The 24,026-nt window shown below is 40.9% G+C and overlaps 1 protein-coding gene across 7 annotated transcripts in view; it reads right to left on the minus strand.

Moving 5' to 3' along the window:
* LOC130919691 (protein-cysteine N-palmitoyltransferase HHAT-like) overlaps positions 1-24,026 on the minus strand; it is a 288,601-nt gene that overhangs the window by 231,466 nt on the left and 33,109 nt on the right. For 2 of the 7 annotated variants that reach the window (XM_057842363.1, XM_057842360.1), the window contains exon 1: positions 22,099-22,320. The exons of the other annotated variants lie outside the window; for them this stretch is intronic. The gene's annotated coding sequence lies outside the window, so the exon portion shown is untranslated. Of the gene's footprint in view, positions 1-22,098; positions 22,321-24,026 lie in introns of those variants that run through there. 7 annotated transcript variants of the gene reach the window in all.

The raw sequence follows: 24,026 nt of genomic DNA on the forward strand, positions 1-24,026 counted from the left end.
AAATCGATAAAAATTTCACATTCAATCCAAAATACCCGATTTCCTGTTGGGTTTGGAATACGCATGCAAGAGACTTTTTGGAGCAGTTTTGTACAAGGTATCGACTCTCCGAATTTCATCCCTCTACGTTGAAAAAACCTAAATGGAGAGGCCTTTTTGAAAATTTCAAGGGGGCGCCACTGAGCCATTTTGTTACATGTTTTCGTAACGTTGCAAGATTATTGAACGGTACGCAATGCCACATGTATGTCCAAATTTTTGTGAGTTTTCGTGCATGTTCAAGCCTCCAAATGTAAACTCCTACTGTGAACCGATAAAAATTTCACATTCGATCCAAAATACCCGATTTCCTGTTGGATTTGGAATATGTGTGCAAGAGACTTTTTGGAGCAGTTTTGCATAAGGTATCTACCCCCCAAATTTCCTTGCTCTATGTTGAAAAAACCTAATAGGAAAGGCCTTTTTTAAAACTTCTTTCTGTCGCCACTAGTTGGCACTGTAGAGTTGATGCAAATGACCCCTACAAGAACCTTCAGGGTATGACTCTCAACAAACACGGAAAGTTTGGCGCAGATATGTTGCATATCTGCCGAGTTATGATTGTTCAAAGTTTTTGGCGAGACAAATTGTTGACGGTCATTTTCACTTCCAGTTTGGACCTCTCCGCTTCAACGAAACCTCAATATTTTTCATCAGGCACCTGAACACATGTCTTGAGGCTCCCCTGAAACAGGTTTGAGGTCAATAGATTTTTTTCCCTTGGAGGAGGAGCCTGTCTCGTAAAGAAGGCCATTTCCTGTTTCCACTAGGGGCGCCAGGCCTAATGGGTAATATTTCAATGCAGTCGTGTTCAGGCTGGGATATCTCATAAACATGCTAGAAATGAAAAAGATTGAACGTTGGATCACGGAGTTTTTAATCATTTTCTGAATTTGGTATTTTGCCTAAAAATGGCCGACTTTGGGACCACGCCCAGGCCAGACCCTTGGATGAAAACTCACCATTTTGAAAACTTAAGATCTCATATGTCTCCTGAATACTCTGACCAATTTTGAAGACGATCCAACTATTTTCTTCAGCGACAAGGTCTCAAATGTAAATCGATAAAATTTCACATTTGATCCAAAATTTCCGACTTCCTGTTGGATTTGGAATATAGGTGCAAGAGACTTTTTGGAGCAGTTTTACACAATGTATTGACTCACCAAATTTCATCGTTCTACGTTGAAAAAACCTAATAGGAGAGGCCTTTTTGAAAATTTCAAGGGGGCGCCACTGAGCCTTTTTGTTAATTCTTTTCATAGATTATCAAAATTTACGTAAAGTTGAATATATGTGCAAATTTTGGTGAGTTTTCGTGCATGTTCAAGCCTCCAAATGTGAACTCCAACTGTGAACCGAAAAAATTTCACATTCGATCCAAAATACCCGATTTCCTGTTGGATTTGGAATATGGGTGCAAGAGGCTTTTTTGAACAGTTAGGCATAAGGTATCTACTCCCCAAATTTCATCGCTCTACGTTGAAAACCTGAGAGGAGAGGCCTTTTTGAAAATTTTAAGGGTCAAGGGGGCGCCACTGAGCCATTTTTTGAAATTTTTTCAAAACGACGCAAGATTATCAAATTTTACGCGAATCTGCACGTATGTGCAAATTTTGGTGACTTTTCGTGCATGTTCAGGCCTCCAAATTGGCCATTTTCATTTGCCATGAAAAAAGAATAATAATAATAATAATAATAATAATAACTAGGCCTGCAAGCAGGACTGAACGGGCCCTCGCAATCTAGCGCAACTCGGACGTCACGCAACTCGGACTGTGTGCAGGTCAGGGTGGTGGCAGATCCTCCTCTCTAATCATCTCATTAGAACCTAACAAGCTCGAAAGTCGCCTCTTTACATTCCCACACCCAAGAGATAAAAACCCCTATTGGAGAGAGTACTACAAAAAAGGAGCCACTACTGAGCTGTGCAGCCAAGCCCTTATTCAAAACCAAATTAATCTTCTAACTGGGCCAATTCGACCAAGTGTGCCAACTATTGTGGCTCTATAAGCTCCCTGAGTCTCTGAAAAAAATATATTTCCTTTAAATGGCGAACAAAGGGTCGTCACGGCAACAGACAGAGACACGTGGACATGGGCCGTAAAAAAGTATTTTAATAGGTCTTGAAACTACAATGACCAACATGAAAAGAACTGGACATGTTTTGGAAAAACGAGTGACTTTCTATCGCCACTAGTTGGCGCTGTAGGGTTGATGCAAATGACCCCTACAAGGCCCTTCAGGGTATGACTCTCAACAAGCACGGGAAGTTTGGCGCAGATATCTTGTATATCTGCCGAGTTATGACTGTTCAAAGTTTTTGGAGAGAAAAATTGTTGACAGTCATTTTCACTTTCCTGTTTGGACCCCTCCGCTTCAACGAAACTTCAATATTTTTCATCAGGCACCTGAAGACAGGTCTTAAGGTTTCCCTTATGCAGGTTTGAGGTAGATTGATTTTTTTCCCTTTAGAGGAGGAGTGTGTCCCGTAAAAAAGGGCATTTCCTGTTCCCACTAGGAGGCGCCAGGCACAAATGGTAAATTTTCAATCCAGTCCTGCTCAGGCTGGTATACCTCACACACATGCCAGATTTAAAATAGATTGAACGTTGTATGAGGGAGTTATCAGTCATTTTCCGAATTCGGTGTTTTGGCGAAAAAATGGAAGAATTTGGCGCCCCGCCCAGGTCAGGCCCGTGAATGAAAACACACCATTTTTATAACTTAAGATTTCATATGCCTCATGAACAGTCTCACCAATTTTGAGAATGATCAAACTAATTCCCTAGGTGCCAAGGTGTAAAATGTGCACACTGTAAATCGATAAAAAGTTCACATTCAATCCAAAATACCCGATTTCCTGTAGGATTTGGAATGTGTGTGCAAGAGACTTTTTGGAGCAGTTTTGCACAAAGTTTTGACTCTCCAAATTTCATCACTCTATGTTAGAAAAACCTAAATGGAGAGGCCTTTTTGAAAATTTCAAGGGGGCGCCACTGAGCCATTTTGTTAAATTGTTTCGTAACGTTGCAAGATTATCGAACGTTATCCAAAGCCGCATGTATGTGCAAATTTTGGTGAGTTTTTATGCATATTCAAGCCTCCAAATGTAAACTCTTACTGTGAACCCATGAAAATTTCACATTCGATCCAAAATACCCGATTTCCTGTTGGATTTGGAATATGGGTGCAAGAGACTTTTTGGAGCAGTTTTGCATAAGGTATCTACTCCCCAAATTTCCTTGCTCTATGTTGAAAAAACCCAATAGGAAAGGCCTTTTTTAAAACTTCTTTCTGTCGCCACTAGTTGGCACTGTAGAGTTGATGCAAATGACCCCTACAAGAACCTTCAGGGTATGACTCTCAACAAACACGGAAAGTTTGGCGCAGATATGTTGCATATCTGCCGAGTTATGACTGTTCAAAATTTTTGGCGAGACAAATTGTTGACGGTCATTTTCACTTCCAGTTTGGACCTCTCCGCTTCAACGAAACCTCAATATTTTTCATCAGGGACCTGAACACATGTCTTGAGGCTCCCCTGAAACAGGTTTGAGGTCAATAGATTTTTTTCCCTTGGAGGAGGAGCCTGTCTCGTAAAGAAGGCCATTTCCTGTTCCCACTAGGGGGCGCCAGGCCTAATGGGTAATATTTCAATGCAGTCGTGTTCAGGCTGGGATATCTCATATACATGCTAGAAATGAAAAAGATTGAACGTTGTATCACGGAGTTTTTAATCATTTTCTGAATTTGGTATTTTGCCCAAAAATGGCCGACTTTGGGACCACGCCCAGGTCAGACCCTTGAGTGAAAACTCACCATTTTCAAAACTTAAGATCTCATATGTCTCCTGAATAGTCTGACCAATTTTGAAGACGATCCAACTATTTTCTTCAGCGACAAGGTCTCAAATGTAAATCGATAAAATTTCACATTTGATCCAAAATTTCCGGCTTCCTGTTGGGTTTGGAATATGGGTGCAAGAGACTTTTTGGAGCAGTTTTGCACAATGTATCGACTCGCCAAATTTCATCGTTCTACGTTGAAAAAACCTAATAGGAAAGGCCTTTTTGAAAATTTCAAGGGGGCGCCACTGAGCCATTTTGTTAAATTTTTTTGTAGATTATCAAAATTTACGCAAAGTTGCATGTATGTGCAAATTTTGGTGAGTTTTCGTGCATGTTCAGGCCTCCAAATGTAAACTCCAACTGTGAACCGATAAAAATTTCACATTTGATCCAAAATATCCGATTTCCTGTTGGATTTGGAATATGGGTGCAAGAGGCTTTTTTGAACAGTTAGGCATAAGGTATCTACTCCCCAAATTTCATTGCTCTACGTTGAAAACCTGAGAGGAGAGGCCTTTTTGAAAATTTTAAGGGTAAAGGGGGCGCCACTGGGCCATTTTTTGACATTTTTTCAAAACGACACAAGATTATCGAAATTTACGCAAAGCCGCACGTATGTGCAAATTTTGGTGACTTTTCGTGCATGTTCAGGCCTCCAAATTGGCCATTTTCATTTGCCCTGAAAAAAGAATAATAATAATAATAATAATAATAATAATAATAATAATAATAATCCTTTGCAAAACAATAGGGCCTTCGCACGCTTAGTGCTCGGGCCCTAATAATAATAATAATAATAATCCTTTGCATTACAATAGGGCCTTCGCACGCCTAGTGCTCGGGCCCTAATAATAATAACTAGGCCTGCAAGCAGGACTGAACGGGCCCTCGCAATCTAGCGCAACTCGGACGTCACGCAACTCGGACTGTGTGCAGGTCAGGGTGGTGGCAGATCCTCCTCTCTAATCATCTCATTAGAACCTAACATGCTCGAAAGTCGCCTATTTACATTCCCACACCCAAGAGATAAAAACCCCTATTGGAGAGAGTACTACAAAAAAGGAGCCACTACTGAGCTGTGCAGCCAAGCCCTTATTCAAAACCAAAATTAATCTTCTAACTTGGCCAATTCGACAAAGTGTGCCAAATATTGTGGCTCTATAAGCTGCCTGAGTCTCTGAAAAAAAATATTTCCTTTAAATGGCGAAAAAAGGGTCGTCACAGCAACAGACAGAGACACGTGGACATGGGCCGTAAAAAAGTATTTTAATAGGTCTTGAAACTACAATGACCAACATGAAAAGAACTGGACATGTTTTGGAAAACCGAGTGACTTTCTATCGCCACTAGTTGGCGCTGTAGGGTTGATGCAAATGACCCCTACAAGGCCCTTCAGGGTATGACTCTCAACAAGCACGGGAAGTTTGGCGCAGATATCTTGTATATCTGCCGAGTTATGACTGTTCAAAGTTTTTGGAGAGAAAAATTGTTGACAGTCATTTTCACTTTCCTGTTTGGACCCCTCCGCTTCAACGAAACTTCAATATTTTTCATCAGGCACCTGAAGACAGGTCTTAAGGCTTCCCTTATGCAGGTTTGAGGTAGATTGGTTTTTTCCCTTTAGAGGAGGAGTGTGTCCCGTAAAAAAGGGCATTTCCTGTTTCCACTAGGAGGCGCCAGGCACAAATGGTAAATTTTCAATCCAGTCCTGCTCAGGCTGGTATACCTCACACACATGCCAGATTTAAAATAGATTTAACATTGTATGAGGGTGTTATCAGTCATTTTCCGAATTCGGTGTTTTGGCGAAAAAATGGAAGAATTTGGGGCGTTTGGCGCCCCGCCCAGGTCAGGCCCGTGAATGTAAACACACCATTTTTATAACTTAAGATTTCATATGCCTCATGAACAGTCTCGCCAATTTTGAGAATGATCAAACTAATTCCCTAGGTGCCAAGGTGTAAAATGTGCACACTGTAAATCGATAAAAAGTTCACATTCAATCCAAAATACCCGATTTCCTGTTGGGTTTGGAATACGCATGCAAGAGACTTTTTGGAGCAGTTTTGTACAAGGTATCGACTCTCCGAATTTCATCCCTCTACGTTGAAAAAACCTAAATGGAGAGGCCTTTTTGAAAATTTCAAGGGGGCGCCACTGAGCCATTTTGTTACATGTTTTCGTAACGTTGCAAGATTATCGACTGTTATGCAAAGCCGCATGTATGTGCAAATTTTGGTGAGTTTTTATGCATATTCAAGCCTCCAAATGTTAACTCTTACTGTGAACCCATGAAAATTTCACATTCGATCCAAAATACCCGATTTCCTGTTGGATTTGGAATATGGGTGCAAGAGACTTTTTGGAGCAGTTTTGCATAAGGTATCTACTCCCCAAATTTCCTTGCTCTATGTTGAAAAAACCCAATAGGAAAGGCCTTTTTTAAAACTTCTTTCTGTCGCCACTAGTTGGCACTGTAGAGTTGATGCAAATGACCCCTACAAGAACCTTCAGGGTATGACTCTCAACAAACACGGAAAGTTTGGCGCAGATATGTTGCATATCTGCCGAGTTATGACTGTTCAAAATTTTTGGCGAGACAAATTGTTGACGGTCATTTTCACTTCCAGTTTGGACCTCTCCGCTTCAACGAAACCTCAATATTTTTCATCAGGGACCTGAACACATGTCTTGAGGCTCCCCTGAAACAGGTTTGAGGTCAATAGATTTTTTTCCCTTGGAGGAGGAGCCTGTCTCGTAAAGAATGCCATTTCCTGTTCCCACTAGGGGGCGCCAGGCCTAATGAGTAATATTTCAATGCAGTCGTGTTCAGGCTGGGATATCTCATATACATGCTAGAAATGAAAAAGATTGAACGTTGTATCACGGAGTTTTTAATCATTTTCTGAATTTGGTATTTTGCCTAAAAATGGCCAACTTTGGGACTACGCCCAGGCCAGACCCTTGAATGAAAACTCACCATTTTGAAAACTTAAGATCTCATATGTCTCCTGAATAGTCTGACCAATTTTGAAGACGATCCAACTATTTTCTTCAGCGACAAGGTCTCAAATGTAAATCGATAAAATTTCGCATTTGATCCAAAATTTCCGACTTCCTGTTGGATTTGGAATATAGGTGCAAGAGACTTTTTGGAGCAGTTTTACACAATGTATCGACTCACCAAATTTCATCATTCTACGTTGAAAAAACTTAATAGGACAGGCCTTTTTGAAAATTTCAAGGGGGCGCCACTGAGCCTTTTTGTTAAATTTTTTCAAAGATTATCAAAATTTACGCAAAGTTGAACATATGTGCACATTTTGGTGAGTTTTCGTGCATGTTCAAGCCTCCAAATGTGAACTCCAACTGTGAACCGAAAAAATTTCAGATTCGATCCAAAATAACCGATTTCCTGTTGGATTTGGAATATGGGTGCAAGAGGCTTTTTTGAGCAGTTAGGCATAAGGTATCTACTCCCCAAATTTCATTGCTCTATGTTGAAAACCTGAGAGGAGAGGCCTTTTTGAAATTTTTAAGGGTCAAGGGGGCGCCACTGAGCCATTTTTTGACATTTTTTCAAAACGACACAAGATTATCGAAATTTACGCGAATCTGCACGTATGTGCAAATTTTGGTGACTTTTCGTGCATGTTCAGGCCTCCAAATTGGCCATTTTCATTTGCCATGAAAAAAGAAGAATAATAATAACTAGGCCTGCAAGCAGGACTGAACGGGCCCTCGCAATCTAGCGCAACTCGGACGTCACGCAACTCGGACTGTGTGCAGGTCAGGGTGGTGGCAGATCCTCCTCTCTAATCATCTCATTAGAACCTAACAAGCTCGAAAGTCGCCTCTTTACATTCCCACACCCAAGAGATAAAAACCCCTATTGGAGAGAGTACTACAAAAAAGGAGCCACTACTGAGCTGTGCAGCCAAGCCCTTATTCAAAACCAAATTAATCTTCTAACTGGGCCAATTCGACCAAGTGTGCCAACTATTGTGGCTCTATAAGCTCCCTGAGTCTCTGAAAAAAATATATTTCCTTTAAATGGCGAACAAAGGGTCGTCACGGCAACAGACAGAGACACGTGGACATGGGCCGTGAAAAAGTATTTTAATAGGTCTTGAAACTACAATGACCAACATGAAAAGAACTGGACATGTTTTGGAAAAACGAGTGACTTTCTATCGCCACTAGTTGGCGCTGTAGGGTTGATGCAAATGACCCCTACAAGGCCCTTCAGGGTATGACTCTCAACAAGCACGGGAAGTTTGGCGCAGATATCTTGTATATCTGCCGAGTTATGACTGTTCAAAGTTTTTGGAGAGAAAAATTGTTGACAGTCATTTTCACTTTCCTGTTTGGACCCCTCCGCTTCAACGAAACTTCAATATTTTTCATCAGGCACCTGAAGACAGGTCTTAAGGTTTCCCTTATGCAGGTTTGAGGTAGATTGATTTTTTCCCTTTAGAGGAGGAGTGTGTCCCGTAAAAAAGGGCATTTCCTGTTCCCACTAGGAGGCGCCAGGCACAAATGGTAAATTTTCAATCCAGTCCTGCTCAGGCTGGTATACCTCACACACATGCCAGATTTAAAATAGATTGAACGTTGTATGAGGGAGTTATCAGTCATTTTCCGAATTCGGTGTTTTGGCGAAAAAATGGAAGAATTTGGCGCCCCGCCCAGGTCAGGCCCGTGAATGAAAACACACCATTTTTATAACTTAAGATTTCATATGCCTCATGAACAGTCTCACCAATTTTGAGAATGATCAAACTAATTCCCTAGGTGCCAAGGTGTAAAATGTGCACACTGTAAATCGATAAAAAGTTCACATTCAATCCAAAATACCCGATTTCCTGTAGGATTTGGAATGTGTGTGCAAGAGACTTTTTGGAGCAGTTTTGCACAAAGTTTTGACTCTCCAAATTTCATCACTATGTTAGAAAAACCTAAATGGAGAGGCCTTTTTGAAAATTTCAAGGGGGCGCCACTGAGCCATTTTGTTAAATTGTTTCGTAACGTTGCAAGATTATCGAACGTTATCCAAAGCCGCATGTATGTGCAAATTTTGGTGAGTTTTTATGCATATTCAAGCCTCCAAATGTAAACTCTTACTGTGAACCCATGAAAATTTCACATTCGATCCAAAATACCCGATTTCCTGTTGGATTTGGAATATGGGTGCAAGAGACTTTTTGGAGCAGTTTTGCATAAGGTATCTACTCCCCAAATTTCCTTGCTCTATGTTGAAAAAACCCAATAGGAAAGGCCTTTTTTAAAACTTCTTTCTGTCGCCACTAGTTGGCACTGTAGAGTTGATGCAAATGACCCCTACAAGAACCTTCAGGGTATGACTCTCAACAAACACGGAAAGTTTGGCGCAGATATGTTGCATATCTGCCGAGTTATGACTGTTCAAAATTTTTGGCGAGACAAATTGTTGACGGTCATTTTCACTTCCAGTTTGGACCTCTCCGCTTCAACGAAACCTCAATATTTTTCATCAGGGACCTGAACACATGTCTTGAGGCTCCCCTGAAACAGGTTTGAGGTCAATAGATTTTTTTCCCTTGGAGGAGGAGCCTGTCTCGTAAAGAAGGCCATTTCCTGTTCCCACTAGGGGGCGCCAGGCCTAATGGGTAATATTTCAATGCAGTCGTGTTCAGGCTGGGATATCTCATATACATGCTAGAAATGAAAAAGATTGAACGTTGTATCACGGAGTTTTTAATCATTTTCTGAATTTGGTATTTTGCCCAAAAATGGCCGACTTTGGGACCACGCCCAGGTCAGACCCTTGAGTGAAAACTCACCATTTTCAAAACTTAAGATCTCATATGTCTCCTGAATAGTCTGACCAATTTTGAAGACGATCCAACTATTTTCTTCAGCGACAAGGTCTCAAATGTAAATCGATAAAATTTCACATTTGATCCAAAATTTCCGGCTTCCTGTTGGGTTTGGAATATGGGTGCAAGAGACTTTTTGGAGCAGTTTTGCACAATGTATCGACTCGCCAAATTTCATCGTTTTACGTTGAAAAAACCTAATAGGAAAGGCCTTTTTGAAAATTTCAAGGGGGCGCCACTGAGCCATTTTGTTAAATTTTTTTGTAGATTATCAAAATTTACGCAAAGTTGCATGTATGTGCAAATTTTGGTGAGTTTTCGTGCATGTTCAGGCCTCCAAATGTAAACTCCAACTGTGAACCGATAAAAATTTCACATTTGATCCAAAATATCCGATTTCCTGTTGGATTTGGAATATGGGTGCAAGAGGCTTTTTTGAACAGTTAGGCATAAGGTATCTACTCCCCAAATTTCATTGCTCTACGTTGAAAACCTGAGAGGAGAGGCCTTTTTGAAAATTTTAAGGGTAAAGGGGGCGCCACTGAGCCATTTTTTGACATTTTTTCAAAACGACACAAGATTATCGAAATTTACGCAAAGCCGCACGTATATGCAAATTTTGGTGACTTTTCGTGCATGTTCAGGCCTCCAAATTGGCCATTTTCATTTGCCCTGAAAAAAGAATAATAATAATAATAATAATAATAATAATAATAATAATAATAATCCTTTGCAAAACAATAGGGCCTTCGCACGCTTAGTGCTCGGGCCCTAACTAGCCCTGCAAGCAGGACTGAACGGGCCCTCGCGTATGGCGCAACTCGGACGTCAAACAAAGTCGGAGGGCAGGCAGGTCGGGGCGGTGGCAGTTGACAACAGAAAGATATCCAGGCAGATATATTGCATGTCTGAATGTTCAGAATTAGTGGGGAGAGAAAATGGCGACGGTCATTATGCACGCCTATGCAGATGACACACAACTGTACATTTCTGTGTCCCCACATGATTATAGTCCCTTAGTCTCCCTGAGTAAATGCATTCATCAAATCAATGAATGGATGTGCCAGAATTTTCTCCAGTTAAATGTGGAGAAAACAGAGGTGATCATTTTTGGGCCAAAAAAGGAAAGGTCAAAGATAAGCAGCCAACTTAGCACAATGTCACTTACAGCTACAAATCAAGTCAGAAACCTTGGCGTAATTATTGACTCAGACCTAAAATTTGATAGCCATCTAAAGTCCGTCACTAAATCCGCTTATTACCACCTAAAAAATATAACCAGAATTAAGGGGCTTCTGACTCAACAAGACATGGAAAAACTTATGCATGCATTCGTTTTCAGCAGATTGGACTACTGCAACGGTATATTTACAGGTCTTGATAAAAAATCAGTCAGGAAGCTGCAGCTAGTACAGAATGCTGCAGCCAGAGTCCTCACAAATACAAGGAAGCTGGACCACATTACACCGGTTTTGAAATCGCTACACTGGCTTCCAGTGAGTCAAAGGATAGACTATAAAATACTACTGCTCGTCTACAAAACACTTAATGGCCTTGGACCAAAATACATGCTTGACTTGTTAGATTCCTATGAGACATCTAGACCCTTAAGGTCGTCTGGAACGGGTCTTCTGCATGTTCCAAGAACAAGAACCAAGCAGGGTGAGGCAGCATTTAGTTATTATGCTCCTCACCTCTGGAACAAGTTACCCGAAGGTCTGAAGTATGCTCAAACCGTTAGCTCATTTAAATCAGGGCTAAAAACGCTTTTGTTTAGCACTGCATATCCATAACTGTCTATATATTTCAATCTACCTGCCTTCTATTCCTCTTGTGCTTATCTCCATTGCTGATTTCAATGATTATTATTAGTAGTAGTTTTTGCTTTATTTCTATTTTTGTTTTATTTTTATTTATTTATTTTTATTCTGTGATTAAATGCGATCTTTTGTCTTGGTTTTTACGTTGTGTTGATTTAAATGTGATTTTTATGGTTTTCATGTGATGTAAAGCACTTTGAATTGCCTTGTGTTGAATTGTGCTATATAAATAAATTTGCCTTGCCTTGCCTTGCCTTATGACTTTCCTATCGGACTCCTCTGCTTTAACAAAACAAAATTGTTTATTAGGCACCTGAACACGGTCATTATGACTTTCCTATTGGACCCCTCTGCTTTAACGAAACAAAATTGTTGATCAGGCACCTGAACACATGTCTTAAGGCTCCGCTGATTCAGGTTTGAGGTCAATTGATTTTTGTCCCTGAGAAGCAGGAGCCTTTCTATTTAATTAAAAGGGTGTTTCCTGTTCCCACTAGGGGGCGCCAGGCGTAATGGGTAATATTTCAATAAAGTCATGTGCAGGCTGAAATACTTCACATTCATGCCAAATATGAAAAAGAGCGCACCTTCAATCAGGAAGTTATTACCGTATTTTTGGGACTACAAGTCGCACCTGAGTATAAGTCGCACAAGCCATAAAATGCCCAACAAAGAGAAAAAAAACATATATAGGTCGCACCGGAGTATAAGTCGCATTTTTGGGGGAAATTTACTTGATAAAATCCAACACATAGAACAGATATGTCATCTTGAAAGGCAATTTAATATAAAAATACAATAGAGAATAACATGCTGAATGAATGTACAGTGTACAGTGCATAAACAACAAAATGCGAATGTACTGTCCTCACCAGGACGCTACCGCTCGGTCCTGGCTATATACAGCGAACTCCAAAAAGACAATGCTGGACGTCCGCATAATTTGTTGAATCGATTTGGTCCTCGATAGCAAACAGGTTGACATTAACGTAAATAAATGATAATTAGGTACTATTACAGCAATAACGTAACAGATTAGCATGCGTTCGCTAGCATTAGCACACCATTCAAACAACCACACAACTGGCTGTAAGTGTCCGCTCGCGGGTGGAAAACACACAACAACAACAGAAAAGATGATACACGCAGGCGTTGCCTCTGTAGAGATATTTTGAAAGCATAAACAATGAACTTAGGTTCGCAGCCGTCTTTCCCTCTCGCTAACTCGCCCACTCACTCACTCGCCCACTCACTCACTCACTCACTCACTCACTCACTCACTCACTCACTCACTCACTCACTCACTCACTCACTCACTCACTCAGAGCTACGTAGCTGTCTGTCTTCTTCTGGTGTGCGAGCGCTCTTCTTCACGTAAACAAGTGCGAGTGCGCTCCCAGGTGGGCGTGAAAGCGCCACAAACTAAATGCATCCATTTCAATTTAAAAAAGTCAATTATACAATTGAACATACATTGCCAAAGGCAGAACGCGAACGTGGCCATAGCTATTAAGAGTTATTCAGATAACTATAGCATGCTAACAAGTTTACAAAACCATTAGTCCAAAACACCAAAATAACATGGGAAATTTTATCATAATGTGTTAATAATTTCACACATAAGTCGCTGCTGAGTATAAGTCGCACCCCAAAGCAAAATATGAAAAAAACCGCGACTTATAGTCATTTACTGAATTGTATTGTCAAAAATAAGACACATTTGCTCCCCTGGCCAGGAAAGGGCCGTGAATGAAATGTCACCATTTTGATAACCTAACATCTCATATGTGTCAATAATAGTCTGACCAATTTTGAGGAGCATTCAACTTACTGCCTCGGCGTAATGGTGTCAAACGTGCATGCTGGTTTTAGACAAAAATGCCATGTTGTGCAAGATTCAATCCCTAATACCCGATTTCCTGTTGGGTTTGGAATATGGGTGCAAGAGACTTTTTGGAGCAGTTTTGCACAACGTATCCACTCCCCAAATTTCATCACTCTACGTCGAAAAAAACTAATAGGACAGGCCTTTTTTAAAAATTGAAGGGGGCGCCACTGAGCCATTTTATTACATCTTTTGGCAATGTTGCTAAATTCATGAAATTTACATGAAGCCGCATGTATGTGCAAATTTAGGTGAGTTTTCGAGCATGTTCAGACCTGGAAATTGGCCATTTTGTGACAAAATGCCGAGGGTCTTTTCACTTTCCTGTTTGGGTACTGCTACATCAACGAAAACTCAATATTTTTCATCATATACCTAAAGACATGTCTTAAGGCTCCCCTGATGCAGGTTTGAGGTCAATTGATGTTTTTCACCAGGAGGAGGAGCCTTTCTCGTAAAAATGGGTGTTTCCTCTTCCCACAAGGGGGCGCCAGGCCTAATGGAAAATATTTCAATGCAGTCGTGTTCAGGTTAAGACACCTTACACGCATGCCAAATATGAAAAAGATTGGACCTTGTATCAGGAAGTTATTAATCATTTACTGAAATTGGCGCGTTGCCAAAAAAACACCCGACTTTGGTACCCCGCCCAGGTTAGGCCCGTGGACGAAAACTCACCATTTTCACAACTTAATATCTCATATGTCTCATGAAGACGTACACCAATTTTGAGGAAGATCCAACGAACTGGCTCGGCGCAATGGTCTGAAACGTGCATGCTGGTTTTCGCCCAAAATGCTATGTTTTTCAACATTCAATCCAAAATATCCGATTTCCTGTTGGGTTTGGAATATGGGTGCTGCAGACTTTTTGAAGCGTCTCTGGACAACGTATCCACTCCCCAAATTTCATCGCTCTACGTTGAAAAACATCAAAGCAAAGGGCATTTTTAAAATTTCAAGGGGGCGCCACTGAGCCATTTTTTGATTTTTTTACAAAACGTTGCTAAATTTTCGAAATTTTCGCGAAGCCGGATGTATATGCAAAATTTGGTGAGTTTTTGAGCATGTTCAGGCCTTCAAATTGGCCATTTTCATTTGCCATGAAAAAATAATAATAATAATAATAATAATAACTAGCCCTGCAAGCAGGACTGAACGGGCCCTCGCGTATGGCGCAACTCGGACGTCAAACAAAGTCGAAGGGCAGGCAGGTCGGGGCGGTGGCAGTCGACAACAGACAGATATCCAGGCAGATATATTGCATGTCTGAATGTTCAGAATTAGTGGGGAGAGAAAATGGCGACGGTCATTATGACTTTCCTATGGGACCCCTCTGCTTTAACAAAACAAAATTGTTTATTAGGCACCTGAACACGGTCATTATGACTTTCCTTTTGGACCCCTCTGCTTTAACGAAACAAAATTGTTGATCAGGCACCTGAACACATGTCTTAAGGCTCCGCTGATTCAGGTTTGAGGTCAATTGATTTTTGACCCTGAGAAGCAGGAGCCTTTCTATTTAATGAAAAGTGTGTTTCCTGTTCCCACTAGGGGGCGCCAGGCGTAATGAGTAATATTTCAATAAAGTCATGTGCAGGCTGAAATACTTCACATTCATGCCAAATATGAAAAAGATTGAACCTTCAATCAGGAAGTTATTACCGTATTTTTCGGACTACAAGTCGCACCTGAGTATAAGTCGCACAAGCCAGAAAATGCCCAACAAAGAGAAAAAAAACATATATAAGTCTTACCGGAGTATAAGTCGCAATTTTGGGGGAAATTTACTTGATAAAATCCAACACATAGAACAGATATGTCATCTTGAAAGCCAGTTTAATATAAAAATACAATAGAGAACAACATGCTGAATAAATCTACAGTGTACAGTGCATAAACAACGAAATGCGAATATACTGTCCTCACCAGGACGCTACCGCTCGGTCCTGGCTATATACAGCGAACTCCAAAAAGACAATGCTGGACGTCCGCATAATTTGTTGAATCAATTTGGTCCTCGATAGCAAACAGGTTCACATCAACGTAAATAAATGATAATTAGGTACTATTGCAGCAATAACATAACAGATTAGCATGCGTTCGCTAGCATTAGCACACCATTCAAACAACCACACAACTGGCTGTAAGTGTCCGCTCGCGGGTGGAAAACACACAACAACAACAGAAAAGATGATACACGCAGGCGTTGCCTCTGTAGAGATATTTTAAAAGCATAAACAATGAACGTAGCTTCGCAGCCGTCTTTCCCTCTCGCTAACTCGCCCACTCACTCACTCACTCACTCACTCACTCACTCACTCACTCACTCAGAGCTACGTAGCTGTCTGTCTTCTTCTGGTGTGCGAGCGCTCTTCTTCACGTAAACAAGTGCGAGTGCGCTCCCAGGTGGGCGTGAAAGCGCCACAAACTAAATGCATCCATTTCAATTTAAAAAAGTCAATTATACAATTGAACATACATTGCCAAAGGCAGAACGCGAACGTGGCCATAGCTATTAAGAGTTATTCAGATAACTATAGCATGCTAACAAGTTTACAAAACCATTAGTCCAAAACACCAAAATAACATGGGAAATTTTATCATAATGTGTTAATAATTTCACACATAAGTCGCTGCTGAGTATAAGTCGCACCCCAAAGCAAAATATGAAAAAAACCGCGACTTATAGTCATTTACTGAATTGTATTGTCAAAAATAAGACACATTTGCTCCCCTGGCCAGGAAAGGGCCGTGAATGAAATGTCACCATTTTGATAACCTAACATCTCATATGTGTCAATAATAGTCTGACCAATTTTGAGGAGCATTCAACTTACTGCCTCGGCGTAATGGTGTCAAACGTGCATGCTGGTTTTAGACAAAAATGCCATGTTGTGCAAGATTCAATCCCTAATACCCGATTTCCTGTTGGGTTTGGAATATGGGTACAAGAGACTTTTTGGAGCAGTTTTGCACAACGTATCCACTCCCCAAATTTCATCACTCTACGTCGAAAAAAACTAATAGGACAGGCCTTTTTTAAAAATTGAAGGGGGCGCCACTGAGCCATTTTATTACATCTTTTGGCAATGTTGCTAAATTCATGAAATTTACATGAAGCCGCATGTATGTGCAAATTTAGGTGAGTTTTCGAGCATGTTCAGACCTGGAAATTGGCCATTTTGTGACAAAATGCCGAGGGTCTTTTCACTTTCCTGTTTGGGTACTGCTACATCAACGAAAACTCAATATTTTTCATCATATACCTAAAGACATGTCTTAAGGCTCCCCTGATGCAGGTTTGAGGTCAATTGATGTTTTTCACCAGGAGGAGGAGCCTTTCTCGTAAAAATGGGTGTTTCCTCTTCCCACAAGGGGGCGCCAGGCCTAATGGAAAATATTTCAATGCAGTCGTGTTCAGGTTAAGACACCTTACACGCATGCCAAATATGAAAAAGATTGGACCTTGTATCAGGAAGTTATTAATCATTTACTGAAATTGGCGCGTTGCCAAAAAAACACCCGACTTTGGTACCCCGCCCAGGTTAGGCCCGTGGACGAAAACTCACCATTTTCACAACTTAATATCTCATATGTCTCATGAAGACGTACACCAATTTTGAGGAAGATCCAACGTACTGGCTCGGCGCAATGGTCTGAAACGTGCATGCTGGTTTTCGCCCAAAATGCTATGTTTTTCAACATTCAATCCAAAATATCCCATTTCCTGTTGGGTTTGGAATATGGGTGCTGCAGACTTTTTGAAGCGTCTCTGGACAACGTATCCACTCCCCAAATTTCATCGCTCTACGTTGAAAAACATCAAAGCAAAGGGCATTTTTAAAATTTCAAGGGGGCGCCACTGAGCCATTTTTTGATTTTTTAAAAAAATGTTGCTAAATTTTCGAAATTTTCGCGAAGCCGGATGTATATGCAAAATTTGGTGAGTTTTTGAGCATGTTCAGGCCTTCAAATTGGCCATTTTCATTTGCCATGAAAAAATAATAATAATAATAATAATAATAATAATAATAATAATCCTTCGAAGAACAATAGGGCCTCGCACGCTGAGAGTGCTCGGGCCCTAATAATAATCCTTCGAAGAACAATAGGGCCTCGCACGCTGAGAGTGCTCGGGCCCTAATAATAATCCTTCGAAGAACAATAGGGCCTCGCACGCTGAGAGTGCTCGGGCCCTAATAATAATAATAATCCTTCGAAGAACAATAGGGCCTCGCACGCTGAGAGTGCTCGGGCCCTAATAATAATCCTTTGCATTACAATAGGGCCTTCGCACGCCTAGTGCTCGGGCCCTAATAATAATAATAATAATAATCCTTTGCATTACAATAGGGCCTTCGCACGCCTAGTGCTCGGGCCCTAATAATCCTTTGCAAAACAATAGGGCCTTCGCACGCTTAGTGCTCGGGCCCTAATAATAATAATCCTTTGCAAAACAATAGGGCCTTCGCACGTCTAGTGCTCGGGCCCTAACTAGGCCTGCAAGCAGGACTGAACGGGCCCTCGCAATCTAGCGCAACTCGGACGTCACGCAACTCGGACTGTGTGCAGGTCAGGGTGGTGGCAGATCCTCCTCTCTAATCATCTCATTAGAACCTAACATGCTCGAAAGTCGCCTATTTACATTCCCACACCCAAGAGATAAAAACCCCTATTGGAGAGAGTACTACAAAAAAGGAGCCACTACTGAGCTGTGCAGCCAAGCCCTTATTCAAAACCAAAATTAATCTTCTAACTGGGCCAATTCGACCAAGTGTGCCAACTATTGTGGCTCTATAAGCTCCCTGAGTCTCTGAAAAAAAATATTTCCTTTAAATGGCGAACAAAGGGTCGTCACGGCAACAGACAGAGACACGTGGACATGGGCCGTAAAAAAGTATTTTAATAGGTCTTGAAACTACAATGACCAACATGAAAAGAACTGGACATGTTTTGGAAAAACGAGTGACTTTCTATCGCCACTAGTTGGCGCTGTAGGGTTGATGCAAATGACCCCTACAAGGCCCTTCAGGGTATGACTCTCAACAAGCACGGGAAGTTTGGCGCAGATATCTTGTATATCTGCCGAGTTATGACTGTTCAAAGTTTTTGGAGAGAAAAATTGTTGACAGTCATTTTCACTTCCAGTTTGGACCCCTCCGCTTCAACGAAACTTCAATATTTTTCATCAGGCACCTGAAGACAGGTCTTAAGGTTTCCCTTATGCAGGTTTGAGGTAGATTGATTTTTTTCCCTTTAGAGGAGGAGTGTGTCCCGTAAAAAAGGGCATTTCCTGTTCCCACTAGGAGGCGCCAGGCACAAATGGTAAATTTTCAATCCAGTCCTGCTCAGGCTGGTATACCTCACACACATGCCAGATTTGAAATAGATTGAACGTTGTATGAGGGAGTTATCAGTCATTTTCCGAATTCGGTGTTTTGCCGAAAAAATGGAAGAATTTGGCGCCCCGCCCAGGTCAGGCCCGTGAATGAAAACACACCATTTTTATAACTTAAGATTTCATATGCCTCATGAACAGTCTCACCAATTTTGAGAATGATCAAACTAATTCCCTAGGTGCCAAGGTGTAAAATGTGCACACTGTAAATCGATAAAAAGTTCACATTCAATCCAAAATACCCGATTTCCTGTAGGATTTGGAATGTGTGTGCAAGAGACTTTTTGGAGCAGTTTTGCACAAAGTTTTGACTCTCCAAATTTCATCACTCTATGTTAGAAAAACCTAAATGGAGAGGCCTTTTTGAAAATTTCAAGGGGGCGCCACTGAGCCATTTTCTTAAATTGTTTCGTAACGTTGCAAGATTATCGAACGTTATCCAAAGCCGCATGTATGTGCAAATTTTGGTGAGTTTTTATGCATATTCAAGCCTCCAAATGTAAACTCTTACTGTGAACCCATGAAAATTTCACATTCGACCCAAAATACCCGATTTCCTGTTGGATTTGGAATATGGGTGCAAGAGACTTTTTGGAGCAGTTTTGCATAAGGTATCTACTCCCCAAATTGCCTTGCTCTATGTTGAAAAAACCCAATAGGAAAGGCCTTTTTTAAAACTTCTTTCTGTCGCCACTAGTTGGCACTGTAGAGTTGATGCAAATGACCCCTACAAGAACCTTCAGGGTATGACTCTCAACAAACACGGAAATTTTGGCGCAGATATGTTGCATATCTGCCGAGTTATGACTGTTCAAAGTTTTTGGCGAGACAAATTGTTGACGGTCATTTTCACTTCCAGTTTGGACCTCTCCGCTTCAACGAAACCTCAATATTTTTCATCAGGCACCTGAACACATGTCTTGAGGCTCCCCTGAAACAGGTTTGAGGTCAATAGATTTTTTTCCCTTGGAGGAGGAGCCTGTCTCGTAAAGAAGGCCATTTCCTGTTCCCACTAGGGGGCGCCAGGCCTAATGGGTAATATTTCAATGCAGTCCTGTTCAGGCTGGGATATCTCATATACATGCTAGAAATGAAAAAGATTGAACGTTGTATCACGGAGTTTTTAATCATTTTCTGAATTTGGTATTTTGCCCAAAAATGGCCGACTTTGGGACCACGCCCAGGTCAGACCCTTGAGTGAAAACTCACCATTTTGAAAACTTAAGATCTCATATGTCTCCTGAATAGTCTGACCAATTTTGAAGACGATCCAACTATTTTCTTCAGCGACAAGGTCTCAAATGTAAATCGATAAAATTTCACATTTGAGCCAAAATTTCCGGCTTCCTGTTGGGTTTGGAATATGGGTGCAAGAGACTTTTTGGAGCAGTTTTGCACAATGTATCGACTCGCCAAATTTCATCGTTCTACGTTGAAAAAACCTAATAGGAAAGGCCTTTTTGAAAATTTCAAGGGGGCGCCACTGAGCCATTTTGTTAAATTTTTTTGTAGATTATCAAAATTTACGCAAAGTTGCATGTATGTGCAAATTTTGGTGAGTTTTCGTGCATGTTCAGGCCTCCAAATGTAAACTCCAACTGTGAACCGATAAAAATTTCACATTTGATCCAAAATATCCGATTTCCTGTTGGATTTGGAATATGGGTGCAAGAGGCTTTTTTGAACAGTTAGGCATAAGGTATCTACTCCCCAAATTTCATTGCTCTACGTTGAAAACCTGAGAGGAGAGGCACGAAATTATCAGCAACAATTTCCGGATCGCAACATATAATCAATCAGGATCGCAACGGATACTGCTTATCATCAATTACAGTATCACATGGAAATTTCGTAACAAGTTATTTTATACGAAGTGATCGAGATCACACTTTCATGGAAGATGAAAGAAACTTCGTAACAGGTTCGCAGTGAGTAGAATAACAGGCACACTTTTGCTATAATAGACAATGTTTATTGAATAGAAATTGTAAATAGATGAAAACAAAAGAGCTACACAAAGCAGTTAACTACGCAAAGCAGTTAACGGTTACAAAGCTTAACGGTTCACAAAGCAGTTAACTACACAAAGCAATTAACGGTTCAGTTCTTGATATTCAATGGCGCTAGATATGGATTAGTTGTCGAAGCTAACACAGATATCTTCACACCAAAGCGCAATGAGTTCCTTTTATGATATTGAAATCAAGCTCTTACCGTGTCGACAATTAACGGAGGGCCACACAACATTCCTGGTTTGAGCAAAAGGAAACTCCGGGCGAGCGACTACGCGTGAATCCTACGATCCCGACCCTCTAGACCTCCTAAAAGATCTTAAAGTCCCTCAGTGCAGTCTCTTTTTATAGGCAGATGTCACGTCACCTCAGGAGACACCCTGCCTGTCCAATCATGGTTAGGCTCTTTGTTTTCGTGTCCAATCAGGGTTAGGCTCATCATTGTTGTGTAACAATGGTGGAATAACTTACGGTGACGTGTATTGAATAATGGTGGAACCAGTGCGGGTCACAAAAAGGTCACGGGATTTTACGAAATTTCCGGGTCGCCAAAATGCCTCAAAACAACCCTGACACTGCTTATGATCAATCACAGTATCACCGAAAATGAACAGCAGCGAGGCTGATACCCAATCACCAGGCTACAACGGGTTACTCTGTCTGTTATATCCAATCAGACAAGCATTCTTTGAGTAGACACTGCTTATAGTCAATTACAGTGTCAAATAATAGTAGATACTGCTTATAATCAATTACAGTATCAAATAATGTCGGCGACTTACAGGGAAATTTCGTAGCGGGTTTCGTAACTACTAGGTTTTTTACGAAGTGATCGAGATCACACTTTCATGGAAGATGAAAGAAACTTCGTAACAGGTTCGCAGTGAGTAGAATAACAGGCACACTTTTGCTTATTAGCAATGTTTATTGAATAGAAATTGTAAATGAAATGAATAAATGAAGCTTAATTGATTACAATCCCACAAAAGCAAGCAGAAACGAAATCAAGAATAACTCTTAATTGATTACAGTCCCACAAAAGCAAGCAAAGACAAAACTCGAGAATAACTACAACGTTAGGTCTGAATTGTCAAAAACCCTTACAAAGCAGTTAAAAACACACAATCACACATAACAATGGCGCTAGATATGGATTAGTTGTCGAAGCTAACACAGATATCTTAACACCAAAGCGCAATGAGTTCCTTTATGATATTGAAATCAAGCTCTTACCGTGTCGACAATGAACGGAGGGCCACACAACGTTCCTGGCTTGAGCAAAAGGAAACTCCGGGCGAGCGACTACGCGTGAAGTCCTACAACCGACCCTAAAGTGTGCCCAGAAAAGTCCGCTCTTATATGCCTAGGTCACGTGAGAACAGAGGGGCCAACCCCTGATCTCAGGAGACACACTGCCTGTCCAATCATAATTAGGCTCTTTATTGTCGTGTCCAATCATGGTTAGGCGCTTTATTGTTGAACAATGATGGAATAAGGAAGGAACCCATGGTGCTTTAGTACACAGTCGTACTTTGTTATATATATACTTTGTTATATATACGTGCATTAAATAATGGTTCAAGGAAGGAACCCATGGTGCTTTAGTACACAGTCGTACTTTGTTATATATATACTTTGTTATATATACGTGCATTAAATAATGGTTCAAGGAAGGAACCCATGGTGCTTTAGTACACAGTCGTACTTTGTTATATATATACTTTGTTATATATACGTGCATTAAATAATGGTGGAACCAGTGCGGGGGTCCCGCACCATGGGTTCCTTCCTTATTCCATCATTGTTCAACAATAAAGCGCCTAACCATGATTGGACACGACAATAAAGAGCCTAATTAGGAACGTTGTGTGGCCCTCCGTTCATTGTCGACACGGTAAGAGCTTGATTTCAATATCATAAAGGAACTCATTGCGCTTTGGTGTTAAGATATCTGTGTTAGCTTCGACAACTAATCCATATCTAGCGCCATTGTAATGTGTAACTGATATGCTGAACCGTTAACTGCTTTGTGTAGCTAACTGAACTGATAACCGTTAACTGCTTTGTGTAGTTGACTGAACTGATATGTGTAACCGTTAACTGTCGAGTTTTGTCTTTGCTTGCTTTTGTGGGACTGTAATCGATTAAGCTTTAATTTCTCCTGTTATCCTATCAATTAAGCTTCATTTATTCATTTCATTTACAATTTCTATTCAATAAACATTGCTAATAAGCAAAAGTGTGCCTGTTATTCTACTCACTGCGAACCTGTTACGAAGTTTCTTTCATCTTCCATGAAAGTGTGATCTCGATCACTTCGTATAAAAAACTGATTATACGAAATTTGCTTGTTTGACGCTGCAATTGATTATGAGCAGTGTCAGGGTTGCCATTTTGGCGACATTTTAGCTATCTCGAAATTGTTGCTGCTAATTTCGTAAAACATTTTGGCTGAGCCATTTTTTGACATTTTTTCAAAACGACACAAGATTATCGAATTTTACGCAAAGCCGCACGTATGTGCAAATTTTGGTGACTTTTCGTGCATGTTCAGGCCTCCAAATTGGCCATTTTCATTTGCCCTGAAAAAAGAATAATAATAATAATAATAATAACTAGGCCTGCAAGCAGGACTGAACGGGCCCTCGCAGTTTGGCGCAACTCGGACGCCACACAAACTCGGACGGTATGCAGGTCGGGGTGGTGGCAGACAGCCCCCTTCTACATCTCCCAAGTTATCAATGTTCAAAATATGTGGAGAGAGAAAATGATGACAGTCATAATCACTTTCCTTTTGGACCCTTCTGCTTTACCCAAACCTCAATAATTTTCATCAGGCACCTGAACACATGTCTTAAGGCTCCCCTGATGCAGGTTTGAGGTGAATAGATTTTTTTTCCTTGGAGGAGGAGCCTGTTTCGTAAAAAAGGCATTTCCTGTTCCCACTAGGGGGCGCTAGGCCTAATGAGTAATATTTCAATGCACTCGTGTTAAGGGTGGGATGCCGCATATACATGCCAGATATGAAAAAGATTGAACGTTGTTTCAAGGAGCTATTAGTCCTTTACTGAATTTGTCATTTTGCCGAAAAAATGGCCGACTTTGGCACCACGCCCAGGTCAGACCCATGAATGAAAACGCACCATTTTGAAAAGTTTAGA

This window comes from Corythoichthys intestinalis, chromosome 1 (genome assembly GCF_030265065.1).
Source record: "Corythoichthys intestinalis isolate RoL2023-P3 chromosome 1, ASM3026506v1, whole genome shotgun sequence".
NCBI classification, from domain to species: domain Eukaryota; kingdom Metazoa; phylum Chordata; class Actinopteri; order Syngnathiformes; family Syngnathidae; genus Corythoichthys; species Corythoichthys intestinalis.